This window comes from Hemiscyllium ocellatum, chromosome 13 (assembly GCF_020745735.1).
Source record: "Hemiscyllium ocellatum isolate sHemOce1 chromosome 13, sHemOce1.pat.X.cur, whole genome shotgun sequence".
In the NCBI taxonomy this organism is placed as follows: Eukaryota; Metazoa; Chordata; class Chondrichthyes; order Orectolobiformes; family Hemiscylliidae; genus Hemiscyllium; species Hemiscyllium ocellatum.
The window spans coordinates 59650020-59677805 of record NC_083413.1 but is presented as its reverse complement, the minus strand read 5'-3'; positions in this window follow the sequence as shown (position 1 = coordinate 59677805).

Sequence of the window (27786 nt, the reverse complement as noted above, 5' to 3'; positions counted from 1 at the left end):
CCTAACTCTCTGTCACCTCCCTTTAGATTCTCAACCTTTTTCCTTCCAATGTCGTTGGTTCCAATGTGGACAATGACCTCCTGCTGGCCCCTCTCCCCTGTGAGAACATTCTGCATCCTCTCTGAGACATCCTTGATCCTGGCATCAGGGTAACAATACACCATTCTACTTTTTCTCTGCTGGCCATTCCTAAGAAATTCTACATGTAGCTTGTGATAAAGAAGAAGCATGATAGATGTCTGGGCTCATCAAGTAACTTTCTCTGAAATGACTGAAAAAACCTTTTGATGTCCAGCCTTTTTCATTTGTAATATGTGCATAAATGTGAAATTCCATATTTGAAAGAAGAAACTCTTTTGCTTTCCATAGATTTCCATGATTTTGCTATGTTCAAGATTGTACCTTAGGTAAATGGTTATGTATAATTGAATTGTGGTCTCTTCTTCTTCAGAAAATACACCTGGAATGCTTTGGTTGTAGGTTTGCTCGCTGAGCTGGAAGGTTTATTCCAGATGTTTCGTCGCCCTACTAGCTAACACCTTCAGTGGGCCTCAGACGAAGTACTGCTGATAATTCCTGCTTTCTATTTATATGTTTGGGTTTCTTTCGATTGGTGATATTATTTCCTGTGGTGATGTTATTTTCTGTTGTTAAGTCACTTCCTGTTCCTTTTCTCAGGGGGTGGTATATGGGGTCAAACTCGATGTATTTGTTGATCGAGTTCTGGTTGGAATGCCGTGCTTCTAGGCATTCTCGTGCGTGTCTTTGTTTGGCTTGTCCTAGGATGGATATGTTGTCCCAGTCGAAGTGGTGTCCTTCCTCATCCGTATGTAAGGATACTCATGAGAGAGGGTCATATCTTTTTGTGGCTGATTGGTGTTCATGTATCCTGGTGGCTAGTTTTCTGCCTGTTTGCCCAATATAGTGTTTGTTACAGTCCTTGCACAGTACTTTGTAAATTATATTAGTTTTGCTTGTTGTCTGTAAAGGGTCTTTCAAGTTAATTAGCTGCTGTTTTAATGTTTTGCTAAGTTTGTAGGCTACCTTGATGCCAAGGGGTCTCAGTAGGCTGGCAGTCATTTCTGAGATGTCTTTGATGTAGGGGAGAGTGGCTAAGGTTTCTGGATATGTCTTGTCTGCTTGTTGGGTTTATTGCTGAAAAATCAGCAGACTGTGTTCATTGGGTACCCATTCTTTTTGAATACATGGTATAGGTGATTTTCCTCTGCTCTGTATATTTCCTCTGTGCTGCAGTGTGTGTTGGCTCATTGAAATAATGTTCTGATGCAGCTTCATTTATGGGTGTTGGGATGATTGCTTCTGTAGTTCAATATTTGGTCCGTATCTGTTGTTTTCTTGTAGATGCTGGTTTGAAGTTCCCCATTGGCTGTTCGCTCTACTGTGACATCTAGGAATGGCAGTTTGTTGTTGTTTTCCTCCTCTTTAGTGAATTTTATGCCAGTAAGGGTATTATTGATGGTCTTGAAGGTTTCGTTTAGTGATGACGAAGGTGTCATCCATGTAGTGGACCCAAATTTTGGGTTGGATGGTTGGCAGAGCTGTTTGTTCAAGTCTCTGCATTACTGCCTCTGCTAAGAATCCTGATATCAGAGATCCCATCGGTGTTCCATAGGTTTGTCTGTAGATTTTGTTGTTGAAGGTGAAGTGGGTGGTAAGGCATAGGTACACTAACTTGATGATGCTGTCCGTGTTGAGGAAGTTATTGGTGTTTGGTGTATGTGCCTTTGAGTCTTCTAATAGTGTTGTCAGTGTTTCCTTGGCCAGGTTAATGTTAATTAATGTAAACAGGGCTGTTATGTCAAAGGAGACCATTATTTCATCCTCTTCTATCTTAGTGTCTTTGATGGTCTTCAGGGATTCTTGGGTGGAGTGGATGGAGTAGTGTGAGTCTCCTACTAAGTACTTTAGTCTTTGGTATAGCTCCTTGGTCAGTCTGTAAGTTGGTGTTCTAAGTAGTGGAATGTGTTATAAATTTACACAATAAATCCTCCTGTCAAGATGTCAACATACCAAGCTGTTCGGGTCTCTGCGAAATTAGGTCTCTGCTGCATTATAGCTGAATATATGCAATGGAAACATCTTGTTGCCAGAATACAGAATAAGATAGGTTATTTAAGCTGACTGCATATATAGTTCAGATTGCGCTGACTCTTTGTGTCACCTTAAATCATTTCCCAATAGGAAAGACACCCTGGAATGTCAAAATACACAAAGTAACAGTGGCTAGCATTGCAGAAATGGAAAATCATGGAACTATCTCTTAAATTATAAATCTGTACTGCAAATAATCTACTTCCCAAAATTTTGCCTGGAAAAATTAACTTACATCTGCGCCAGACATAACCCCTATTCTACACAAGGAAATGTGAGATCCCAGTAATCACTAAATAAAATGATCAATAGATCAAGTGAATGTCTAATTAAGCTCAACTTTGGAAGGTGCATCAAAATTGGGCATGCGCACAAAGTTCCAAGTCTGTACCAGCTGTTCCTCCATGATTCTTTGTGGAAATCTTCCCTTTTATTTCAGCTTGCCACGAATGATGTAACTCTGTAAGAGATTGCATGATTCTTATCTGAATATTCCTCTATTAAGATGTAAATTAATGCAGTTTCCTGGATATCCAACCACTGGAGAAGCAGATCCACTAGACTGCAGCTGCTTTATGCTTGCATTAGTGACAGACCAGTTTCTGTTGCCCATGGTAACATAGTTTGTTCCTTTAGGCATGCCTTGTACTGGAGTATAGCTCTTTAAATATTTCTGAAGGCTCGTTTATCTTGAATTCCTGTTGTTAGCGGTTTTTCTTTCTCAGCTTTTGCTGTCATTCACCTCAGCTGGTTAGATTTGTGGCCTTGTATGAGGCCATTAAAAGGTAAAACCTGTTTCAGTTGATGCTGATAATCACAATGCCAGTCATAAGTGCAAATTCAACAAATGACCCTGCTGCCAAACGGTTGGCTTGGCGCTGCTGTGCTCTGGAATATAGTATACCACCCGATACATTTAATTAGGAAAGCTGTCATGCTGTAGAATTAGTGAGTTGCTTTTATTGCAAACATCGGGAGATGAATTGTTCTGGTTCTGTGCAGCTGCACTTGCTTCTTGATTTATTCCATACAATTGTATCTTTTCCTGACTTATTTTGAAGTAAGTTCAGTGGTTAAGGATTTGCTCAGATCTTCTGCATGAGTCAGAAACGTAGGAAATTTTAACAAACCATCACTAGTATGGGTCACCTTACAGTTATAATTTTGAGCCTTATAAAATTGTTATATTTTGAGATGGTGTCCTTAAATATAAGGGAAAGTGGCGAAGGTCATGTGATGTATCATACAATCTGCCTGAAACCTAAGTGGGTGGATTAATTGTTAGAGATCATAGAAAACTATTGAATATTTTACTGGGAAAAATTGCAAAGCAAGTGAATTCTAATTTCTTCGGGTAAAAAAATGAGGTCTGCAGATGCTGGAGATCACAGTTGAAAATGTGTTGCTGGTTAAAGCACAGCAGGTTAGGCAGCATCCAAGGAATAGGAAATTCGACGTTTCGGGCATAAGCCCTTCATCAGGAATGAGAAGAGTGTCCACTCCGGCCTATCACCCTCACCTTGACCTCCTTCCACCTATCACATCTCCATCGCCCCTCCCCCAAGTCCCTCCTCCCTACCTTTTATCTCAGCCTGCTTGGCACACTCTTCTCATTCCTGATGAAGGGCTTATGCCCGAAACGTCGAATTTCCTATTCATTGGATGCTGCCTAACCTGCTGTGCTTTAACCAGCAACACATTTTCAACTGAATTCTAATTTCTACCCATTTGACTTATGCTCCCAATAATTCAAGTCCAATATTCTTTGGAAGTTGAAAATTTAGCCATTTGATCTGAGTGCTGTTTTGAAGATTTGTGTAATGGTTGAGAACACTTCGGCTTTTTCCTTACATCTGGATAGGCCGCCTTTTCAAATCTCTTCCAATCATTCTGCAGTTGTGGTATATCAATTCAACAGAGATTTCTTTAAACTCTTAATTGTAGCTACCATGGGTCAGATCTTCAGAAATCTCTTGGTCCTAATGTTTACAGCTCTGCACTTTTGCATTTAAACCTCTCTTTTTAGACAATCAAAGAACTATGAATGCTGGAAATCACTAACACTAACAGAAATTGCTGGAAAACCTCACCTTTCTCTGTGGAGAGAAAATAAAGTTAATGTTTCTGATCCAGTAACCCTTCTTCAGAATTGATTGTAGCTATGAAAAGGTTGATATATATGCTGAAGGTGAAGATGGGTTGAGGGAAATGTTGGGGGGGGTGGTGATGGTGGAGAGATTAACAATAATGGAGATGGAGCCCAGAGGGACAGCTGCTTTGTCCTTGATAACATAAAGCTCCTTTAATGTTGTTCAGCAGTGTTCATCTGGGTGAATAATTGATGGATAGGCTTTGACGAATCAGGAGGTCAGTTACTCACTGCGGCATTCCTAGCCTCTGACCTGCAATTATAGCCACAGTATTTCTTTGGCTCGCCCAGTTCAGTTTTTCGTGATTGGTAACCCCTAGGATGTTTATACTGAGTAATCAGTAATGGTAGTGCCATTGAATATCAGGAGGTATTGGATAGATTTCCTCTTGCTGGAATCAGTCCTTGCCTGGCTTTTGTGTGATTTCAATGTTATTTATCACTCATCAATCCAAGCTTGGATATCGTCCAGTTCATGTTGCATTTGGACATGCTCTGCTTCAGTATTTGAATTGTCATGAACATTGAGAAATCATCAGTGAGTATCCACACTTCTGACCTCTTCGTGAGGGAAGGTAATTGATGAGGCAGCTGAAGATGGTTGGGCCAAGGACACAATCCTGAGGAGCTCCTGCAGAGATGTCTTGGGTCTGGCAACAACCACAACCATCCTCCTTTTTACCATATGACTCCAACTAGTGGAGAGTTACCCCTGATCCTCATTGACTCTAATTTTGCTGGGACTCCAGAGCCCTGCAACCTTTTAGGTGAAAATGTTTCCTCTTCTTTTTCATTTTCAATCAATCACTTCAAATCTTTGCCCCTTATTTTCTAACCTCTCTGCTAAGGTAAACAGACTCTCATAGCTTTGTACACCTCAATCAAATTTCCTCTCAGCTGACTCTATTCCAAGGAGAATAACCCCAGTCGATCCAATCTTTCCTCATAGCTGTAATATTTCAGTCTTAGTGACAGCCTTGAAAATCTCCTTTGAATGTTCTCCAGGCATTTACATCCTTTCACTGATGAGGTGACCAGAATTGCAAACAGCACTCAAATTGTGGTCTAACTAATGTTTTGCATAATTCCAACAAGAAATCCCTACTCTTTTAATCAGTACTTCAGCTAGTAAGAGGAAGAACTCCATACACTTTCTTAACCACTTATTGATTGCTCCAAGATCCATCTAATCCACCTGGACCCCTCTTCTACATCTCCCATTACTTGTGTAGTATTATCCCTTGTTTAATCTGCCCAGAAGTAACACTTTACGATAGTCCAGATTGATTTCTATTTGCCACTTATTTGCTCAACTGACCAATCTGAACATATCTTTCTGCAGTGTACCACTACCCTCATGTTCACAATGAAATGACCAACTTTGTGTCATCTGTATCTTGATAATGCCCCTTACATTATGTTTAAATTATTGATATAGAACATAGAACAGTGCAGCACAGAACAGGCCCTTCAGCCCACGATATTGTGCCGACCATTGATTCTCATGTATGCATCCTCAAATTTCTGTGGCCATATGCATGTCCAGCAGTCTCTTAAATGTCCTCAATGACATTGCTTCCACAACTGCTGCTGGCAACGCATTCCATGCTCTCAAAACTCTCTGTGCAAAGAACCTGCCTCTGACACCCCCTCTATACTTTCCTCCAACCAGCTTAAAGCTATGACCCCTTGTGTTAGCCATTTCTGCCCTGAGAAATAGTCTCTGGCTGTCGACTCTATCTATGCCTCTCATTATTTTGTATACCTCAATTAGGTCCCCTCTCCTCCTCCTCAACCTCCTCTGAACCCTCCCCAAAGTATCCACATCTTTCCTATAATAGGGCAACCAGAACTGTACGCAATATTCCAAGTGTGGTTAACCAAAGTTTTATAGAGCTGCAACAAGATCTCATGACTCTTAAATTCAATCCCCCTGTTAATGAAAGCCAAAACACCATATGCTTTCTTAACAACCCTGTCCACTTGGATGGCCATTTTAAGGGATCTATGTACCTGCACACCAAGATCCCTCTGTTCCTCCACACTGCCAAGAATCTTATCCTTAATCCTGTACTCAGCTTTCAAATTAGACCTTCAAAATGCATCACCTCGCATTTATCCAGGTTGAACTCCATCTGCCACCTCTCAGTCCATCTCTGCATCATGTCAATGTCCAGCTGCAGCCTACAACAGCCCTCTATACTGTCAATGACACCTCCAACCTTTGTGTCGTCTGCAAACTTGCTGACCCGTCCTTCAATCCCCTCATCCAAGTCATTAATAAAAATTACAAACAGTAGAGGCCCAAGGACAGAGCCCTGTGGAACACCACTCACCACTGACTTCCAGGCAGAATATTTTCCTTCTACTACCACTCGCTGATGATAGACACTCGCTAGTAGTAGACACACAATATACACAAAAAAGCAAGACACTCAGCACTGAGTCCTGTGGAACCTCATTGTAAACAGTCTTATAGTGACAAAAACACCTCTAAGTAACTACTCGTGGTTCCTGCTACAAAGCAATCCAGATAGCAATGTTCTTCTTGATCCAAAGGGATTGTCTTTTAACAAACCAGCCATGTGAAACCGTGTCAAAAGCCATGCTAAAATCTGCATGGATCTCATCCACACACTAACCTCATCAATTATCCTTGTACTGTCTCAAACATTTGATCAGTTAGTAAGACACAAACTTATAATTATTCATCCATTTCTCCCTCTCTTTTAAACAAAGACACAATGTTAACAGTCTTCCAGTCTTCCGGTGCCACCTGTCTACTCCATGAGGATGGGAACATGATGGTCAGAACTTCCATTACTTCTTGACTTCTTTTAATAGCTGGGGGGCATTTATCTGGTCCTGAGATGTTTATTCTGTGCACAAATGTTTTCATTTACACTTCTTTTCTCCCCGTGTTTAACACATACAGTACTTAGCAGTCCTCCTCCTTGACTACCATATCAACTTGGCCCTACCATTTTGTGACAACAGACACAAAGTAGATGAAGAAGTATACAAAAACTTTTCTCCTCTACATAGATTATCTTCTTGGAATTTTATAGGTTCTACTATTTAGTTATCTTATCAAGTTATTCTCTTACTCGTAATGGATTTATAAATATCTTTGGGTTTATCTTGACTTTGTTTCCCAATAATATTTCTTGCCCCATCTTGGCTTTCTTAATTTTATTTATTAGCTATTAGCCTATATTTCTTGATTTGTTATTCACAGTCTCAGGAAAGTGCATTTGAAGTAAAAATTTCAGAATCAGTATTGCGTTTTGTTGACTTACTTGTCAACTTTTCGCATGCTATTCATATTAGTGATGCTAATGATTAATGCCTTCCCACAAATACAAAATTACTCCTTTACTGCTTCAATATGATACCAGTCAGCAGTCACAAGTGTCTGCAATGCATGCTGGCAAAAATAATCTGAATATAGTTTGAGCTGATGGCATCAATGAGCCCAACTTTGACAGAATGAAATTTATTATGACTCTGACGATTGGAGTGCACTGATAACCAAGTCACACTACTTCATGGGCCACACTAACAATGTAAATGTTTCATTTAATCATCAATTCCTCAATCTGTTTCTCTTTATTACCGTTGTTCAAAACAAAAAAATAGACCTTTACCTGGTTCTTCGATAAACTCCAAAATAACCTGTTTATTAAAAATAAACTTATTCTTCAAACAAGTGAAAAAATGAATGATTAACTAAGATAATTTGCATACTTAAAACATATCTTTCTTGATGCTAACACACACATTCATATACAGACAGGGCAAAATTTAGCTATGCAAGTGTTCATGGGTGGCAAAAAATTAGGAAAATGATAATACCCTTGTGGACTCAGAGTTTAAATTAAATGAGTAGTATGAGTTGGTTTCTCACAATTTATCTGAATTCCTGTTGATGAAGTCAAGTTGCTGTTGGCTGCAGAATGATGGAAGACCTTCAGGTGGAAGGTCAGTTCGACCTTAGTCTTTAGATTAGAGGAAACAATTGAACATTAAGACTTTATGAAAATCAGTGATACTGATTCCTGGAACTTTCTCAGGTTCCCAAAAGCTACTTCATTGAACTACCTATTCAGGTGGTTTTCTTTAAGAGTTGTCCTTCACTCACGCTGAGGGATATGTACTCCCCTCCTTCCAGCTTTCTTTCAACTTCCGTTTTCAGATTCAGTAGAAATTTCCAGCATGGAGGTCCTTTTCCAACTGACCCAAGAAATAAATACTGTAAAACATAATAGCTCCATTTCAGTTGTGTTGCTAAGCGAAATTTAGCACAAGACATCTTTCAGTCTGTTTGTTTAACACTTGCATTGCACAACAATTGTGTAACACTACATTGAGTGTAGGAGTTGGGAGCTCATGTTGCAGCTGTACAGGTGATTGGTTAGGCCACTTTTGGAATACTGTGGGTAATTCAAGTCTCCCTGCTATAGGAAGGATGTTGTGAAACTTGGAAAGGTTGAGAAAAGATTTAAGAGGATGCTGCTGGGGTTGAAGAATTTGAGCTTTAGGGAGAGGCTGAATAGGCTGGGGCTATTTTCTCTGGAGCGTCAAAGGCTGAGGAGTGACCTTTTTGAGATTTTTAAAATCATGAGGGGCATGGATAGAATAAATAGACAAGTTTTTTTTCCCCCAGAGTGGGGAAGCTCAAAACTAGAGGGCATAGATTTAAGATGAGAGAGGGAAGATTTAAAGGGGACCTAAGGAGCAGTTTGTTCATGTAGACAGTGATGCATGTATGGAATGAACTGCCAGAGGAAAGTGGTGGGGGCTAGTACAATTACACCATTTAAAGAGCATCTGGACAGGAACATGAATAGGAAGTATTGAGAGGGATTTGGGCCAAATGCTGGCAAATGGGACTAGATTTATCTAGGATATCTGATTGGCATGAGTGAGTTGGACTGAAGGGTATGTTTCCATGCTGTTCATATCTATGACTCTATGACTCAAATTAAGGCTATTAAAGCAATTTTCTCCCAAATTACTTGCTTTTCCAGTAAGCAGCAAATAGCCACAGTTCTCCTTGACTCTTAACCTTTGAGTTCCAAGAAGTCATATGTAAATGGTTTGCAACCCAGGAATTGTCCAATACGTACAGCTCCCAGTTTTTCCCAATCCAAAAATATGTGTTTCTAACAATTCACAGCGAATTTTGCTGACATCTTTCAGTGCAGTAATTTTGCAAGTTATCAAAGGCAGTGATATGAAACATGTCAAACTGTGAAGATGATTATGAGTTAAGACTGCACTTTAAATCTAGGATTGAATCTATGCTGTAATGTACTATAGCTGGATTGAGTGGTTTATACCCATCACACTGAATCTATTAAATTAAAAGGCCTTCAGTCATTTGTCATTTTTTAAAAATAGTGGAGAAATTCAACTCATTGCTGTGCTGACAAATTTCAAATGGTGACCTCTAGCATCCGTCTGTGTTGCAATTAATTTGGTTACTAGGAACAAATATGTTGCATTCAGCCATGCCATCTGCTTGAAGTAGACATTAGGTTTCTTGTGTAAGAAAAATAGTTAATAAAAATGTGGGTACAAATCAAGTGAACTTGCCTAATGCATGGTGTACTATGACTGAGTAGTTTAATTGCACCATTAAATGGATCAATGAAAGTAACTACAGAAATGATCACAAAACTTTTTAAAAAGTTGTATTCCTGCAAAATCAGAAAGAGAAGGAAGGCAGTTGGCTTCACAAAAATGTGCCTCCCTCCAATTAGCCTTTTTTTTTCACTCTACCAACGGGCTGATTTGAAGATGCGATGGAAAGAATTCATCTGGGAAGCCTTTTTTTATTCATTTTCAGATTGCATCACCAGCAAAGTCGACATTTATTATCCATCATAAATTGTCCTTGAGCAGGTGGTGGTGAACCGCATTCTCGAATCACCTGTCTTTCATGTGTTGTTATAAAGGGATTTGACTTTGCAGTGATAAACAGTGCCATGTAGTCTTTCCATTGACAATGAGTGAATTGTGATATAGTTCCAAGACAGGATGAACACGGGTTTGGAAGCGAATTTCAAAGGTGTTATGTTCCCATGTGATACTTGGCCTTGTTTTTCTAGATGCTATGGTTTCCTGGTTTGCCATGTGCTGTGATGGAATCCTTATTGATTTGCAGCAGTTGTCACAAAGCTGGTCCTTTTTTTTTTCTAAGAGCTGTTCCTGTTCTTAAGGATACTATGTCCTTGGTTTTTTTCAGAGGGGTCGTAATTCTGTCCCAGCTCTGAGGTGATTACTTTGGTACAGAGATGAAAAAGGATTTTGAAAGGCCTTTTTGTTTATGTGTAAACAGATGAGATTTCAGGCCAAAGTGGTCATGTTTTAGAAGTGACCTGTATAATGAAAGGGGAGTGGTCAGCTCTGGAAACAAATGTTAATTTTGAGCAGTTCAGTCCAGAACTAGTTAGGAGTTTGGCTGTGTGGAAACAGGCTCTCTCTCTTTCTCTCCTTCTGCCCTTCTAACTTCAATCTGTAAGCATTTGTTCTATATTTACTGTTTTTTTAAAGGGGCTGTTATGCTTATTGGGACTGTTGTGTGTATTCACAACAGCATAATTAAGTCTAGTTTGGATAGACTGAGTTCTGTAGGGATTCTTTATTCTGTTCTTCATGTTTCATTGTGTAATTTTGTGAATAACTATTTGTCTGTTTTAAAACCTGGTAGTCAACCTTGCTAACTTGCTCTGGATAATTTTCTTTATACACTTACTGAATTAAGTTGCAAAGTTATTGCCTGGGCTGCCTACTTAAGAATGTTTTGAGTGGTCTGGCCTAGTCCATAACACAGTGCATCTTGACTTGTGTCTTTCCCATTTAAATAAAATTCAGTTTTTCTATTCTTCATTCTGTAGTGCATTACTTCACATTTCCCATATTATGTTCTATCTGCCAAATTTTGTCCACTCATGTAACCTGGCCTTCTCCCTCTGTCTACTCCTTGTATCATCCTGACTATGTGTCTACTGCCTATTTTTTTGTAATTTGCCAGCTTGGCAAAAATGCATTTATTCCTCTCATCCAAGTCATTAAAATATACGGTAAATATATGTGATCCCAGCACTGATCCCTGTGGCACGCTACTAGTTACAGGTCACCATTCTGAAAATGTTCCCTCAATCACAACTCTCTGTTTTCTATTACTTCACTAATCCTCTCTTCAGGCTAATATCGGCATGGACGAGTTGGACCAAAGGGTCTGTTTCCATGCTGTACATCTCTATGACTCTCATATACTACCTCAGTCCCATGGGCTTTTATCATGTTAAGTAGCCCCACGTGTGGTACATTCATGAATACCTTTTCGAAATCCAAATATATTACATTTACTGTTTCTTCCTATTTCCCTTGTTTGCCACCTCCTCAAAGAACTAAACTACATTTCTTTATCATAATTTTCCCTTAATGAGAATTAGACTTGCTGTTACTGTCACATGCACACAAATGAGTGCAGTGAAAAGTTTGTAATGTTGTCATCTTGGCACCATCTTCGGTACAGGGTACCTAGGCACAGATACTTCAGTGTTTGTTGCAGAATTGAAAGAGTTAAAAAAAAGTCTAGCATAGGAATACAAATGTTTTAAAAGTACTCAAATTATTCAAACTACAGTCCTTTTCACTAAGTCTGTGCCTGGAAGGCTTTGGAACTTGAGGCCTCACTGTCTTCTTATGCTGGCCACCAGCCTGGGACTCACCTCTGGGACTCATCCTTTGGGCTGGCATTGGCTCAGACTCACCTCCCATGCAGACCTCTAGCCCGTGACTTGCCTCCGGGACTCGCCTCCCTCTCTGGCCTAGTCTCAGATTCATTTCCTGCATACACCGTTCCCTCTGAGTAAGTTTAAGAAGCTGAAAGTTAAAAGTTGTAGGCGTTTAGGAGAGGAAAAAGTGCAGAAAAGAGAAGGATAAAGAGAAAGAAAAAAGAAAAGAAACTGGCCAAGCAGTCACTGTCTTGCACCTGGAGCATGCTGACTTTGTTTAAGTATATAGTGTATTTCTAAATGCTCTTTCTTATATCCTTCATAATAGACTCTAACATTTTCCCAACAGCAAATGTTAAGCTAACTGGCCTCTGGTTACCTTTTTTTGTGTCTCCCTTCCGTTGGAATTTGTAGACTCTAAGAATTCTTGAAAGATGATTACAAGCAACCTCTGCAGCTGCATACTTTAAAATCCTCAATTACATGTGTCTTATTATTCTCTAGACTAATCAGTTTCCCTGGTACTCTTTTCCCACTCTACAAATCTTGGTGCCATCTGTAAACTTTGATCGAGATTCAAAGTAAGAAAGAAACAAGATACAAGACTCTGATAATTATTGTGTTTATACCCCCCACCACCCCATAACATTTATTATGTTTGAAATGCTGTTGATATTCTCTACTATGCTGACTGCAATGCATTTGTTCAACTATTTGTTTTTCCTGGTTCCTCAGTAGTATTTCCCCAACCCCATTCTCTAACAATCCAATTTTCACTGTTACCTCTCTCTTTCATTTTGTACTTTTGAAGATGCTCCTATTGGTCATTTTTTGTGTTATTTTCAAGTTTGCTCTCAAAGTTTATTTTCTCCCTTTTTAAAGTAATCTTGTGTTGGCTATTAGAATTTTCCTAATCTTCTGATTTACTGCCAATCTTTTCCCTTTTTTCTGTTTTGTTCTCTCAGTTTGATGCATTCCTTCTGAATATATCTTGTTTCTTTCTTACTTCTTATCTTCACCAAAGTTTACAGATGGCACCAAGATTTGTAGAATGGGTAACAGTAAAGAGGATGGTTGTAATATAGATGGGTTAGTCAAATGGGCAAACCATGGTAGATTGTATATAACCCTGATAAGTATGAGGTGATGGACTTTTGAAGAAACAACAAGATGAGAAAGTATTTAATGAATGGCAAGAAACTGACTAGCTTAGATGTACAGAGGGATCTTGGGGAAATTATTCATAGATCCCCAAAGTTGGGAGAGTACATGAATGCTGAAAATATGTTGCTGGAAAGGTGCAGCAGATCAGGCAGCATCCAAGGAGCAGGAGAATTGACGTTTCGGGCATGAGCCCTTCTTCCAGCAATACATTTTCAGTCCTCACTTTCTCCTAGAGCACATGAATAGGATAATTAAGTGGCATATGAGGCACTTACTTTCATCAGTTGTAGCATGGAGTATAAGAGCAAAGAGCTAGTTAGATTAGATTTGATTAGATTACCTACAGTGTGGAAACAGGCCCTTCAGCAGAACAAGTCCACACTGACCCTCCAAATAGTAACCCACCCAGACCAATTTCCCCTCTGACTAATGCACCTGACACTATGTGCAATTTAGAATTGCCAATTCACCTGACCTGCACATCATTGGACTGTAGGAGGAAACCGGAGCACCCAGAAGAAACCCACACAGACACAGGGAGAATGTGCAAACTCCACTCAGACAGTCCCCCGAGGCTGGAATTGAACCTGGGTTCCCTGGCACTGTGAGTCAGAAGTTGTACAGTCATGATGTGGAAGACTGGTGTTGGACTAGGGTGGACAAAGTTAAAAATCGCACAACACCAGGTTATAGTCCAACAGGTTTATTTGGAACTGCAAGCTTTTCAGAGCACTGCTCCTTCGTCAGGCAGCTAGTGGAACAGGATCATAGAACACAGGATCATAGGGCACAGAAAGCATTGGTTAGTCTACAGCTAGAGCACTGTATGCATTTCTGGTCTCCTCACTACAGGAAGGATGTAATAGCACTAGAGGGGATACAGCGGAGGTTCACCAGGATATTGTCTGGGATGGAGAACTTGAGTTACAAGGAGAGAGTAGGTAAGCTTGGATTTTGTTTTAGTGGAGAGAAGACTGAGGTGGTTAATAATTGAGGTGTATAACATTATGTTAGGTATGGACAGGGTGAATAGAGAACAGTTGTTCCTCTTGGTTGAGGTGTCAATCACAAGGGGGCATAATTTTAAGGTAAGAGGCAGGAGAGGGGATTTGGCTCAGCCATGAAATATCTTCCTTGATTATTGCTAAAGAGAATCAGACCTCAAGAGATATTGAATATTTTATTTCAAAAAGCTATTTCTGTATATTTATAATTAGAGATTTAAACCAATAAATAATAAATAAAAATAAAATACTGCAAATGCTGGAAATCTGAAGCAAGCACAGAATGTGCCAGAGAAACCGATTAGCTCTGGCAGCATCTATGAAGTGACAACGAGAGTTAATGGTTTGTATCTGATATGACACTTCTGCAGTATTGAAAGTGGTGTTTTTAATACTTTTGACGGAGTTGGAGAAACAGAAAGTTTAGTGCAAAAGTAGTTGCTAATTGGGTGAAATTACAATGTGAAAAGGAGAATTATGATATGAAAAGAAGAAAATGGGTCTTATAGGTCTTCCCTGCTGAGAACAAAGTAAACAAAACACAAATAATACAGGATTGTGGGAGATGGGTGGGCAATGTAAGAAAAATGGAGGACAGACATCATGCATTCAGGCTCTGTAATTGTGGAATTCACTTTTGAGTCCTAGTTCCTGTAAAAGGCCTCCATGTAAAATTAGATGTTACTCCTTGACCTTGCATTATGCTTCATTGGAAAATGAGAGTAGGCATGTGAGCAAAGTCAGGTTTATTGGAAATGCAAGCAATTGGAAGGTTGAAGCCCTTCCTATTGACAGAACAGACATGTTCCACAAAGTGATTTTCCAGCATATATTTGGTCTCACCAAAGTAAAAGAGACCACATTGTGAGCAGCGAATACAGTAGACAACATAGAAAGAGGTACAAGCAAAATGTTGCTTCAATTGAAAGATGTGTTTGGGACTTTGGAGGGAGGAAGTGAATGGGCCAGTTTCACCATGAGAAGGTGCCTTGGAAGATTGAGGAAGTATTTGAAGTGATGAAGGAGTGATCCAGAATGTCACACAGGGAACAGTACTAGTAAAATGCTGACAGTGGAGGGGAGGGGAAGATGGATTTCATAGTATCCAGCTCGACAGATGTGGTGTAAATGGCAGAGGATGATCCTTTGAAATTGGAGACTAGTGAGTGGAAGTGAGGACAAGGGTGACCAGCCTGGGAATAAGGACAAAAGTGTAAAGGCAGAAGTATGGAAGATGATTTGAAGATGGCTAACAGATCTGTCAATCACAATATGGGGTGGGGATCACTATGGTTGGTGTAGTTGTGTTGCAAGAAGATGTGATGGGAATTGAATGTTAAGTCAATTATTTTTCTGAAGAAAGTAAATGCATCCCAAAATAAATAATAAACTGTATAAAACAAAACACTGTGCCTTGTGTTGTTCAACATCAATACAAAGTTTACATATCAAACAATTCTGCAGAGACTGTTATTTACGCAGATCACAACCCTATGGTTCTTTTTTCAAGAGATTCTGTGTTAAAAGTCTAAGACCTTTGCATTCAATTTTAATGCTACAAACATTAATTTTAAAATCATTCATGCAGATGTCAATGACAGTAATAAAGCAGACATCTGTCAAGAGCAAATATGAATATAAATGAATACTATGATCAAAATGGATTTGTATAGGATATGATTATATGAAAATTCATGTGTGTTTACTGTAAATGTGTTGTTATTGTCAACATAAACTAGAAGTAGCGGTAAGAAGATATTTTGATAGAAAATCATAATATTTCTAAAGGATAACTTACCATTTTTGTTTGTGGGGAGGTGTGGTAAATATGCAGAATAAAAAGAATTTGGAAATTTGGATTCTAAGATAAAAGGTAAAATAGATTTGTTGGTTTAGTTATGTGAAGGAGGCTGTTTTAAAAAATGGTTAGAATGTCATTTGGAACAGTGAATGAAATACTACATTTCCAAGAAAGGATATCAGTTTCATTCCCAACAAGATCTGGAGTTATTTGATGAAGTGTTTGAAATGCTGAGGTTTTTGACATACAGCAAAAACAAATGGTCAGGAGCCTCAAAACTTTAAATTATGTCCTGAAGAACCAGGCTAGAAGATCAGTTTCATTCGAGGAGGAGAGCAGTTTTCTTGTTTGTAGTATGTTAACGTTTTCAGAATTTCCATTAAAGCACATCCCCATGTACTTGGTTGCACTCATAACAGTTATTTTTCACCCTTTTGAGAGAATGTCAATTCGATTTAGCAGTTACAGCACTTCCTGTTCACTTACTTCTGAAAAATTAGCTTGTTTTAACTGGGGTTGATTATTTAACCAGAATAAAATCCTCAAAATAAGGTTTATTTGAATCAGCCCTAAGCACAATATAAAAGTAAGGAATACTTAGAGAAAAGCCTTCTATGCCTCATTAAATAATCTAAAATAGTGGGTCACTTCGTATAACGTAGGTTTGACTCATTGGAGCAGCACACTAAATAAAGAACTGCAGATGGTGTAAATCTGAAATGAAAATAAATAAGCTGGCGAAACTCCAGCCTATACTTATTATTGGAGCTGGAAGTTGCCATCTGCTTTAGGAGTGCAATTTGTAAGTAGTATAGACAATTCCCATGCTTTTCATTGCCACTGACAATTTTACAAATTTTGCATTCATTGAAACTACCTTTTTTTTAACCAAATTCCCATTTTATTAATAGTTTACTAAACCCTTTATTTCTATGTGTCTAAGGTAATATTTTACTTCTGAGGGATCTTATAACATACCTTCCTAAAACTGGAAAATGTAACACAAAAGTCATCTTTCTATTCTGCAGTCCTAGCAACTTTTTAAAACCTAATATTTTTGACAGGTGTGACTCATACTTCCTAAATCTTTGCTGGTGCTCATTCATCATGATCTATTTAGTTGAATTTCTTCACGTTAAATCACTTTTTATTGGCCTTCAATATCTTCCTTGCAACTAATCTAACATTAACAGCTACAGAGCAGTTAGTGTCATATTTCTGCCGTTTCATAAGCACTTGCAACTTTCAACACTTTTTTCCATTCACTTGTGGTGATGTTGGTCCCTGACTCTGAGATTATCACCACTCTTCTATTGTTTCTTCCTTTCATCTTCTTTTACAGTTTTTGATGTTTTGAGTTCAAGGGCTTAATTCTTTCTTTATTTATAACTATTGATGACAATATTATCTGTGACTTCAGATTCAGTCAGCAAAATCTGACAGGCATCCTCTAAATTACTATTGGAAGGGTCAAAGTATTCATAGTGAAGTTGTTTTGTAAAACAGTATATGCCATATTTGAATCTTTAGGCAGCTAATTGCTTCTGTTTTTTTTTAAATTGAAAAGACCACTCAAAGCCATGAAATACAATAATACTTTGTCAAAATGCAGATTAAATGTAAAATTTATAATGTTGACTGTGATAAAGGGGATTTGAGAAAGATATTGATCCACAGACTGCTTCAACTTGCAAATGATGATACAGTTCTGAATACTTAAAATAAAACCAATGTTTTGCAGGTTCTGGAGATCTGAAGTAAAAACAGAAAGTGCTGGAGAAACTTAATAGGTCTGGCAGCATCAGTGGAGAGGGAAACAAAGTTAAGTTTTCAGACTGAACTGATTTCAAAAAGGAGTCATGAGGCTTTATTTACTGCAATAACCTTTGATGTGACACCTCATTAAATACCTTCTCGAACTTAAGCATTGAATATTCATCAGTTGCCCATTAACCACAGGACATGTCATTTCTTCACATGCATTTGTAAAATCACTGGCAAAGCCTTCTCTCACCTGCCTTAAACTATTACCTCTAGTGTTTCCCAGTGTATTACTCTTGTTCCCCTTCTATTTATCAACTGTGTACTGCACCTCAGAGACATATTCTGAAAACATGGTCAGTTTCCCTGCGTGGATGATGGCGACCATTATCTCACCACCATGGTTCTTCAACCTTCCACAGTCTTGATGTTATCTGACTTCCTTAATTCTTGTCCATCATTCAATACTGTGAGGACATTTCCTTGGATAAAATATTGGAAAGTTTAAAGTTATTATCCTTGGTCAGGACAGCAATTTCTGTTTTCAGGCCATCAAATGTAGTTCTCTCACTGGCAACTTTCTGACACTGAACCTGACTATTCCCAAACTTAGTGTCATATTTAGATCAGAAAGGAGCTCCTGGACACATATTTGCCCCATTGGTAAGGCTGCCTACCTCTTCTTTGAGGACATTTACCGACTCCACCCCTACCTCAGGTATTTTACTTCTAAACGCCTGTTACTCTGACTCTTGACGTTTCCAATGCACCCTCCTGACTGATGTCCCATTTTTGCCATCTATAACCTTGGTCATTCAAATATTTGCTGTCAGCATCCTTACTTACTCAAAGTCCCATTTACACAGCAGTTCTGTATCCATGAGCTTAGTAGCTCTCAGTTAAGTAAAGCATTGCTTTAGAAATCTTTACTCTTATTTACTAATCTTTTCATAGCTTGGCCACTCCTTATCTCTGTAATCTCCTTCTGCTCTGCAACACTTCACTCCCCCAATTCTCTTAAGCATCTCCAATTTTAACTCGCCACATTTTATCAGCTGCCAAGGCTCTATGTTATGGAGTCATACAGTCATGCAGCACGGAAACAGATCCTTCAGCTCGTCACATCATGCTGACCCGTTTTCCTGAACTAAACTCATCCTGTTTGCCTACATTTGGGCCATAATCCCTCTATATCTTTCCTATTCATGCACCTGTTCAAATGTCTTTTATATGTTGTAATTGTACATGCCCATTCCTCTGGCAGCTTGTTTCATATACACACTACCCTCTGGGTGAAAAGTTTTTCACTCAGTTCCTTTAAATCTTTCCCCTCTCACCTTAAACCTATGCCCTCTAGTTTTCAACTTCCCTACTCTGGGGAAAGTAGCTTAGCTATTCACCTTATCTACTCCTCTCATGATTTTATAAACCTCTACAAGGTCAATCCTCAGCCTCACACATTCCAGGGAAAGAAAGGTCCCAGTCCCGGAAACATCCTTGCAAATCTTCTTTGCACTATTTCCAGTTTAATAACATCCTTTCTGTAGCAGTACTCCAGATATGGCCTTACCAATGTAACAGCTGTAACATGACATCCTAAGCTCTGTACTCAATGCTCCTGGGATTCCTTTCTTAAATCTTTCTGCTTGTGCCTCTATTTAAGGCAATTTTTAAAACCTTACCTCTTCAACTAAGTGTACAGTCATCTGACCTAGTATCTCCATACATTTCATGGTATTAAAAGTAGTTTGCTGGGATACAAGGGCCTTGAGACATTTTTTTAATGGGTCTATTTAAATGGAAGTTCTTGTTGATATTTAGAGGGAAGTTTGGGGGAAGAGGAAAATAAGCAGTGATATTTTCCTAATCATTTAATTTCAACATATTACTATCCACTTCAGGAGCTGGAAGGACTTTAACCAGATCTCCTGGTTCAGGAGTAGGGACCCTGCAACTGTACTATTAGAAAGAACGCAGAAAGTAAGGATACAGGAGCTTGCTAAACTTAATGAAAGGATCTCATTACCATTACCTGTACAAACACACTTTTTGACAGAATTAGAATCCATCAATTATGATTTATTCAGTTTGATCTAACTTACTGCAGTATTTACCTTTAACCTCATTCACTATATAAAGCAATATAAAAAAGTTACAAATGCAGGTACCTACATAACAAAGTTCAAGTGATGAATTAATTAAAAAGAACCACGTAATGCGTATTTTTAAAAATATTTTCTTTTGATATAAAATTACCAATTGCCTTTGGATGGTATTCCAAAATCTTCATTATCTTCCAAAGCATTTAAAATGTAACAATTTGTCACAGTATTTGGTAACATGATATTGGAGTTACTTGCTTAGTTAGAGTTTCAGAATGATTGACGAAAAATAAACTGTGCAATAATTCTTCACAACATATGTGGTTACCAAGGTTACTTGATTCTAGCATAATTTTTCCATTGTAAATTAAAGAACTTAATGCTCTATATTTGAGTCACTGGGAAAATAGAGGTGCCTTAATTAAAGCAATCCCATTATGGCTGAGAAACCACGTACCAGCGTACATTAAAATGAATGAATCATTACAAGCCAATTCCACAGAGAAATAATTGTAGCATTTTATTCAGGATGTAGTTCCTTTACACAATGCAAGAAAAATTAATAAATGAATAAAGGGACACCATAAATTGTTTATAAAATGTATTCCTGCATGGTGGATGGCGCCATAAGATCTCACATCCACAATACATTAAAGCTCCTTTCCATGTCTGTAACATTCCAGTGTTAAAAGCATCATTATTTCACAGATCATATTACTTCACTGACAGAACAGATTGCTCCACTTTATCACAAACACTAACGCAACAGCATATTGAAAATTTGAATGGTCAGGATCATGAAGAAAATGGTAAATGCTTCATATTAAGAAGATGTTAAATATCGTTCCTGGCTTAATTTAGCTGCCTTTATTACCTTCAATGTAGGGTTGGTGAGCTCACTTGGCTAGAATGTGCTGCAGAGTGATGCTACAAGCTGGGGACAATCCCTGTACCAGCTATGATCAGTCTTAGAGACCTGTCTCCTTGTCTTGTCACCTGGGTGATGTCTATTCTTCAAACTACATAACCACTTGTGAAAGATGTTTGTGCTGCCTTTTGGACTATAGATAGTTACTTTAATTTAGTATAGAATTAATTCAGTAATGTTGATTAGATACACACTTTTTTTTAAACCCTGTGGTGATCGCCACTGAGAAGTAATGTAATACCCCACTAAACAACTAGGATGGTATCTGCAAAAATAATGGTGGGGCAACTATTTGTTTCTTATAAGAATATAGTTTCCCTTCACACACCAGGTTTTTCCAGAACACACTTCTGACACAATAAGCATTTGGTAATTTCCGATTTTCCCAAACATTTAATTGTATGAATATTAACCTGTTGGAAGCCTCTAATATCGATTTAATAAGTGCTTTCTTAGCTAAGCAAGCACTAATGAGAGGTGCTTGGTTGCAATATGGGGAATTGTTTTTCCTCAGGTGGGGGCTCTTTAGGTGTTTGTGCTTAGTGTCCTCTCGGGGCTCAAAGTGAATGGCCCAGATATGAACCCCAGAAGTTTGGCAAGTGATTGCAGTCTGAGCCATGCACTAGAATTTCAGCCCTCTGGGTGGCTATAAATAAGTCAACTAGGGTGGCCTGCTCATTGTTAGAGCAAGGATTTTACCAAAGTTTCAGTATTTAATCTGTTCCTCAAATCAACAAACTTCATACTGGAGTTGATGTCAGCAGTTTCAGTTTGTTAAGCATTTGGTATTTTCTTAAACATATGTTTCAAAGTTCTAATTGCAAACACATCAGATTATGAACGGGTTGAAAATGCAAACATTTTACAGTTCTGAGCTCAGTATTCTTATGTCTTTATAAATTTAAGGAACCATTAAATTTTATGTATTTCTTTCACATTATTGAAATCAAGTCTTCCATGCCATTCAACCAAATATCCTTTCCACATCATCCCAACCTACGTCCCTGTCCTTCATCCCCATGACATTCAAGATTTCCACTGCTTGGATACTTGTTCTTGATTTATCCTGTATTCTCATCCATAGTTTTCAATCTCTTTCTTCTGCCTTTCTCTGAAAGTAATGTAAAAGTTGCCTGCTATCTCATTTCCAAAAATTGGCCCTTACAATTCTGATTAGAATTGATACTGGAGTACTGGGCCACATTTCATACCAGTATCATATATTTTGCTTTTAAATATAAGGTGCAGTATTAATGCAACAGCACTACAGCATACCTGTAACACAAATCACAAAATCTGATGCACTGTGCCAATTCCTTTCCCTATTCTATTCTGTAAGTCGCTGAGGCATTTTCCAATGAATGCCCAATTTAAAAATCTTCCATCATTTACTTATATCTTAAGAACAATGTGTATTTGTACAAACCTTTCAAGAATCATTTGAAAGGTTTTCACTATCACTTTTCTTACTTCTGACAAAAGTAATAAATGCATTAGATGCTGTTTTAAGCCTCTTAAGATTCTGATCTTGGTTGCTGTCTACATCGGTCAGTTAATCTGCTTTGCACACTGTTGAATCTCAGCTCTGGGTCTTAATATCACAATCAAGGAATTAAGGCTACTACAATGGTGGTTGCCTACCATCCAAGATGTAAAACATCTCTTTGAAACATAGGATCACATAGATTGGAATTAACGTGGGATACAATAGTGAGCTGAAAAATGTATTGCTGGAAAAGCGCAGTAGGTCAGGCAGCATCAAAGGAGCAGGAGAATCGATGTTTCGGGCATAAGCCCTTCTTCAGGAAGAAGGGCTTATGCCCGAAACGTTGATTCTTCTGCTGTTTTAATGCTGCCTGACTTGCTGTGCTTTTCCAGCAACACATTTTTCAGCTCTGATCTCCAGCATCTGCAATCCTCACTTTCTGCTATACAATAGTGAGTCATTATTCACCAGCCAGAAAAATTTCTATTTGGCATTGTACAAATTTTGATAATTCCCTTTGGATACATAGCTCATTAGCCGGTTTACTTTAGCTTAGAATTGACTTCCATTGTTTAGTCCTTTGTGTATTCGTCAAACAATTTGTTTTGTCCAGTGCAAGTCAGATTATACATCAAATCTAGAAAGAATACAATGATTTATATATTTGAGTGTTATTTGTGCATCAGTTCATTAGAATAAGGTCTCTTATAAAGATGATAATTTATCATGGTTAGCAATTCAACCACAATAAAGCAACATGTAGCAGTTAAGACAGGAATTGATTGTCTTAAATTGCTTGCTTGCTCGGAGCTTGTTAAATGCTGTCCATAAGATATCACAGCTGAACTGGAGATAAAGTCTGCATCTCACATGGGATCCAATTGTTGCTTACTTGTACTGCCTCATTAAAAATAATAAATAAACGGAACTAAAAGACTTAATTTGCACAATTAAAATCAGTTAAAGAATATCAGTGAGCCAAAGTTAATTTCATGCTTTTTAAAATCATTTTCCAATTTAACTATTGTGCATTTTTAAAATAACTCAAATCATTTTCTAACATATTCAAATTTTAAACATAATCTAAATTCTTGTTTTTTTTTAAAAAAAGCAATGTATTCCTAGGGAAATATTATTTTGTTCCACAATGCTATTTTTTTATAACCAAAGTGATTCTGGAAATATGATATTAAAAAGAATTTCCTATGAAATGGTATATACATGCTGAAGACAATCCATCTTGTTTATTGTTATTGTTATCCATATCATTTTAAGCAGATAGAGCCAATGTAGGAACCAATTTCTTTGCCATAAATAGAGGAAACATCCAAATAGTCTTCCACATTTCTCCGGGGGCAACAATAGAGCATCTCAGCATGCAATTGGTGATTAATTAGTTGCTGAGGAGTGCAAGTCTTTAACTATTGCTGCTACTTGGGGTATACGTGACATTCTAAATTTGGTATAACATGGAACAGCCTGTCCAAAAACAATTTGTCTCAATTTCAGTCCCAAAAAGCCACAGACTCACAACCCAGTGTGAATTTCATAGGGATTTCGTAGGAACAGAAGTAACCATTAATTCCCTCAAGTCTGTTCTTCCATTCAATGAAATCATAGTTAATTTGTGACCTGACACCATATATCCATTTTTGCTTGAAAAGACTTACAAACTTTTGCACTTCCATCTATGCCCATTTATGAAGTTGCAGTTGCAGTTGCAGGCTACAACTGGAAGAAGGACTCCTTTCCAGTACATGAACAGCTTCACTGCTGCATTGGAAAACAACAAGACCTCTAAAAAGCATGTCCAGAGTTGCTGTCAAGTCTTGCTTACATGTGACTGCCATGAAATAAAACTGTCTCGACTGTGAGATGTTGTTGTAAATAAGAAGCAGCCATTTGAATTAACTTCCTACCTCCTTAGAAGTCAATATCCTGGAATGCCATGCAGCTATGTAGTGGTAATGAGATCATACCTATACATTTATCTATATTTGTGCCTTTAGATCATCTACTTTGTTGCAAATTCTGTCTGCATTCAGGTAGTCTGTCCCTAACTTTGTCTTTTGAAATAATTCCACATTCAATGCAAACTTGTCTTTGTTTTTCATGTCTTCTAGTCTCCTTGTGGCTTTTCTACTTCCTGTTACCGTGCTTAGCTCTTTGACCTGGTATAATTGTAGTTTTGTTTTGCACTTTTTTTCCAGAGTGCAGTACTTCAAATATGATTTAATTAAGGTTCTATTCAAGTTCAACACAATTTCTTCATTTTTTAGAGAATTCTGGAAATATCCAGCAGATCTGTCAGAACATGTGAAGAGAGAAATGCAGAGTTAATGACTGTTCATCTGAAGGGTGCTGAGTGTTTTCAGCATTTTCTGATTGTTTACAAGTTTATTTCCTTTTCATTTTCTCTGCTCTTCTGAATTGAACTTCTGAATTATGTCTGATCTACATAATATGGGAGTTTGTAGCTGACATGACTGTCCAGAGGTAACATGTCTGCAGGAAATGTCTCCATCTCAAATCTGTCTGGCTCAGAGCTGTTAGCCAGAATGAAGGTTGTAAGGGCATCATCACATAAGCGAGATTAATAGTTTCTGAACAGTTTTCTCCAGAATTAAAATTGGTGGTATAATGGACAGTGAAGAAGATTACTTAAGATTACAAAGAGATCTTGATCAATTGGGTCAATGTGCGAAGGAATGACAGATGATGTTTGATTTGGATAAATGCCCTGAGTAATGTTCTAGAACAGAGAGGCCTAGGGTTTCAGGTGTATAAATCTTAGAAGTTTGCATCACATGTAGACAAGTTGATTAGGAAGGCATTTAGCAAGTTTGCCTTCATTGTTCTGACCTTTGATTATAGGAGTTAGGATGTCATGTTGAAGTTGATCAGGATGTTAGTGACCCCTCTTCTGAAGTATTGTGTGCAGTTTTGGTCACCCTGTTATAGATAGGATATTACTAAACAGAAGAGATTTCAGAAAAGATTTGTCAGGATGTTGCCGAGAATGGAGGTTTGAGTTATAAAAATAAGCTGGGACATGTTTCTCTGGAGCTTTGGAGGTTTCGGGGTAACCTTATCGAATTTATAAAATCAAGATGGACATAGATAAGGTGAATAGCAAACGTCTTTTCCCTAAGGTGGGTGAGTTCAAAGCTAGGGGGCATATTTTTAAGGTGAGAGGGGAAAGATTTAAAAAAGACATGAGGGCAACTTCTTTAAAGCAGAGTGATTCAATGAACTGCTGGAAGAAGTGATAGATGCATTTGAAAGACATTTGAATAAGTACATGAATAAGAAAGATTTGGAGGGATTTGGTCTGAATATAAGCAGGTGGGTCTAGTTTACTTTGGGAACATGGTCGGGGTGGACTAGTTGGACCAAAGGGTCTGTTTCCATGCTGTATGACTCAATGACTCCATAAGTGAGCTGCTTATTAGAGTGTATTTTCCCTAATCCATGATGATTAGGAATACCAACAAAATGTCAAATTTTTTTTTAACTAGGCTGTCAAATGCTGCAGGAACACTTAATCCAAAACATCACCTCCAATGATTTATTTTTACAATAAGTCACTCAATGTCAATGAAAAATTTCTTGTTGACAGAAAAGATATATGAAAAATTCTTGGTAGCACAGTGTGCTATACCAAAAATAGATGTGTTTATAAACGGCAGCAGCAGAATTTTAAAGCAAGACCTGGGATTACAAGTTCAAGGTAAGTTTGTATTACTGTAAGTTTGAGAATGTTTAAAACGATTTAATATTTCCAGTCTATGTTAGCAATTACTGTTAGTAAAGTATTATAATGAAAACATTAATCTAGAAGGTTGTTACTTAGAAAGCCTAGAGCTACAAGTTGCTTGGGACCTAATTTGGGGTTCATGAACCAGAGTGCTCCTGTTGCCATCCAGGCAGACAACTTGTTGCTGTTTGTTTTGGCCTAATTGGGCAATTAAGAATGGACAATAAATGCTAGCCTAGCCAGCCATGTTCACATCGGATGAATGAATTAAAAAAATATGCATGCATGGAGCAGTAAGGAAGGGAAAGGCCTCCCAGGTTTGTGGATGTGGCACTAATAGCCTTAGTGACACAGATGAACAGGATAAGAGAGATCAATGGGAAACAAGAAAGATCTCAAGGACCACTCCTGAAAGGAAAGGAAACAGACAGCCAGGGAAGCTAATGCCAGGAGTGTGATCTAAAGGACCTGGCAGCAGTGCCACAAGGACTTCAATGACTATGTCTGCAGAGTCGAGCTTGATTAGTGCATCTTTACATGACACCTCCTATGCATTGTAACCTCTCATATGTTCAATGGGACAACCCCATGCCACCCACCCATCTGCATTCAGAATTTAAATATTCTGCCTCACTCTCACACCCGTTGCCACTACTCCAGCTACCTTTCAGCTGTGGCAGGCATTTTCCCAATGTGGTGCAACACAATCACTGACACTTGTGAGATGGGAATGACTACTCTTGACATCAAGCCAGAATTTGATCAAGAATGGCATCAAGGAGCCCCAGCAAAACTGGGGTTAATTGGACTCGAGGTCAGAGTAAACTCTCTTCTAATTTGAGTCATAACCTGTTTGTAATTTGAACATATAGATAGCCTAAAGATTTTAAAGCAGGGATTATCTGTTTCACTGGCATAAGATCAACAGAAAAATGAAAGAAAATTGCAGTTAAACAAGGAGGACTCTGTATTTAGATGGGATTAAGCTTGTACCTTACATTTGGTTGAGGAATTCCTTTGTCTGTCTGATCCTTCTCCCCATGAGACCTCCTTCCCATCGTGACACTCCGAGAGGATCCAGCTGCCAGCTCCAGCTAACCTGCTTAGCACGGATGCCGAGATATCTCTTATCATATTCAATCCCAACACCACGGGTATTCTCAACTTCAACATTTCAAAAGCTACAAAAAATGTGATTGAGGAGAGATAGTGAGACCAGACAATTGACCAGTAACTGAACTTGTTCAGGGATATAACTACCATAGTTAAAACAGGAGGTCAGGGGTGAGAAAGTCTGCAGCAAGTAACTTACCTCCTGTCTCCCCAATACCTGTTCACCATCTATAAAATCAATATATGATATAATACTCTCTACTTGCTTGGATAGATTTAGCTTCAACAATATGAAAGAAGCTTAACACCATCTGGAACAAAGCAGCTGACTTTATTAGTACCTCATCCAGCACCTTCAACATTGATTACCTTCACCACCAACACACAGTTGCTAGGGTATGAACTATCCATAAGATCCACTGCAGTAGTTCAACATGTCTCCTCTGACATGACTCACCATCCCACACCTCTATCATCTAGAAGGACTTGGGTGGCAGCTAAAGGGGAAGACCACTTTCTGCAAGTTCTCCTCGGTTGATTTTGGGGGAGTGGTTCATTATCTAATGCAGGCAGTCAGGAATTTGTAGCCATTTTCAGACAGCTTATTTAGTTTGTTAAGATAAATTAGTTAATAAGACAAAGAAAATCTACAACTTGACAG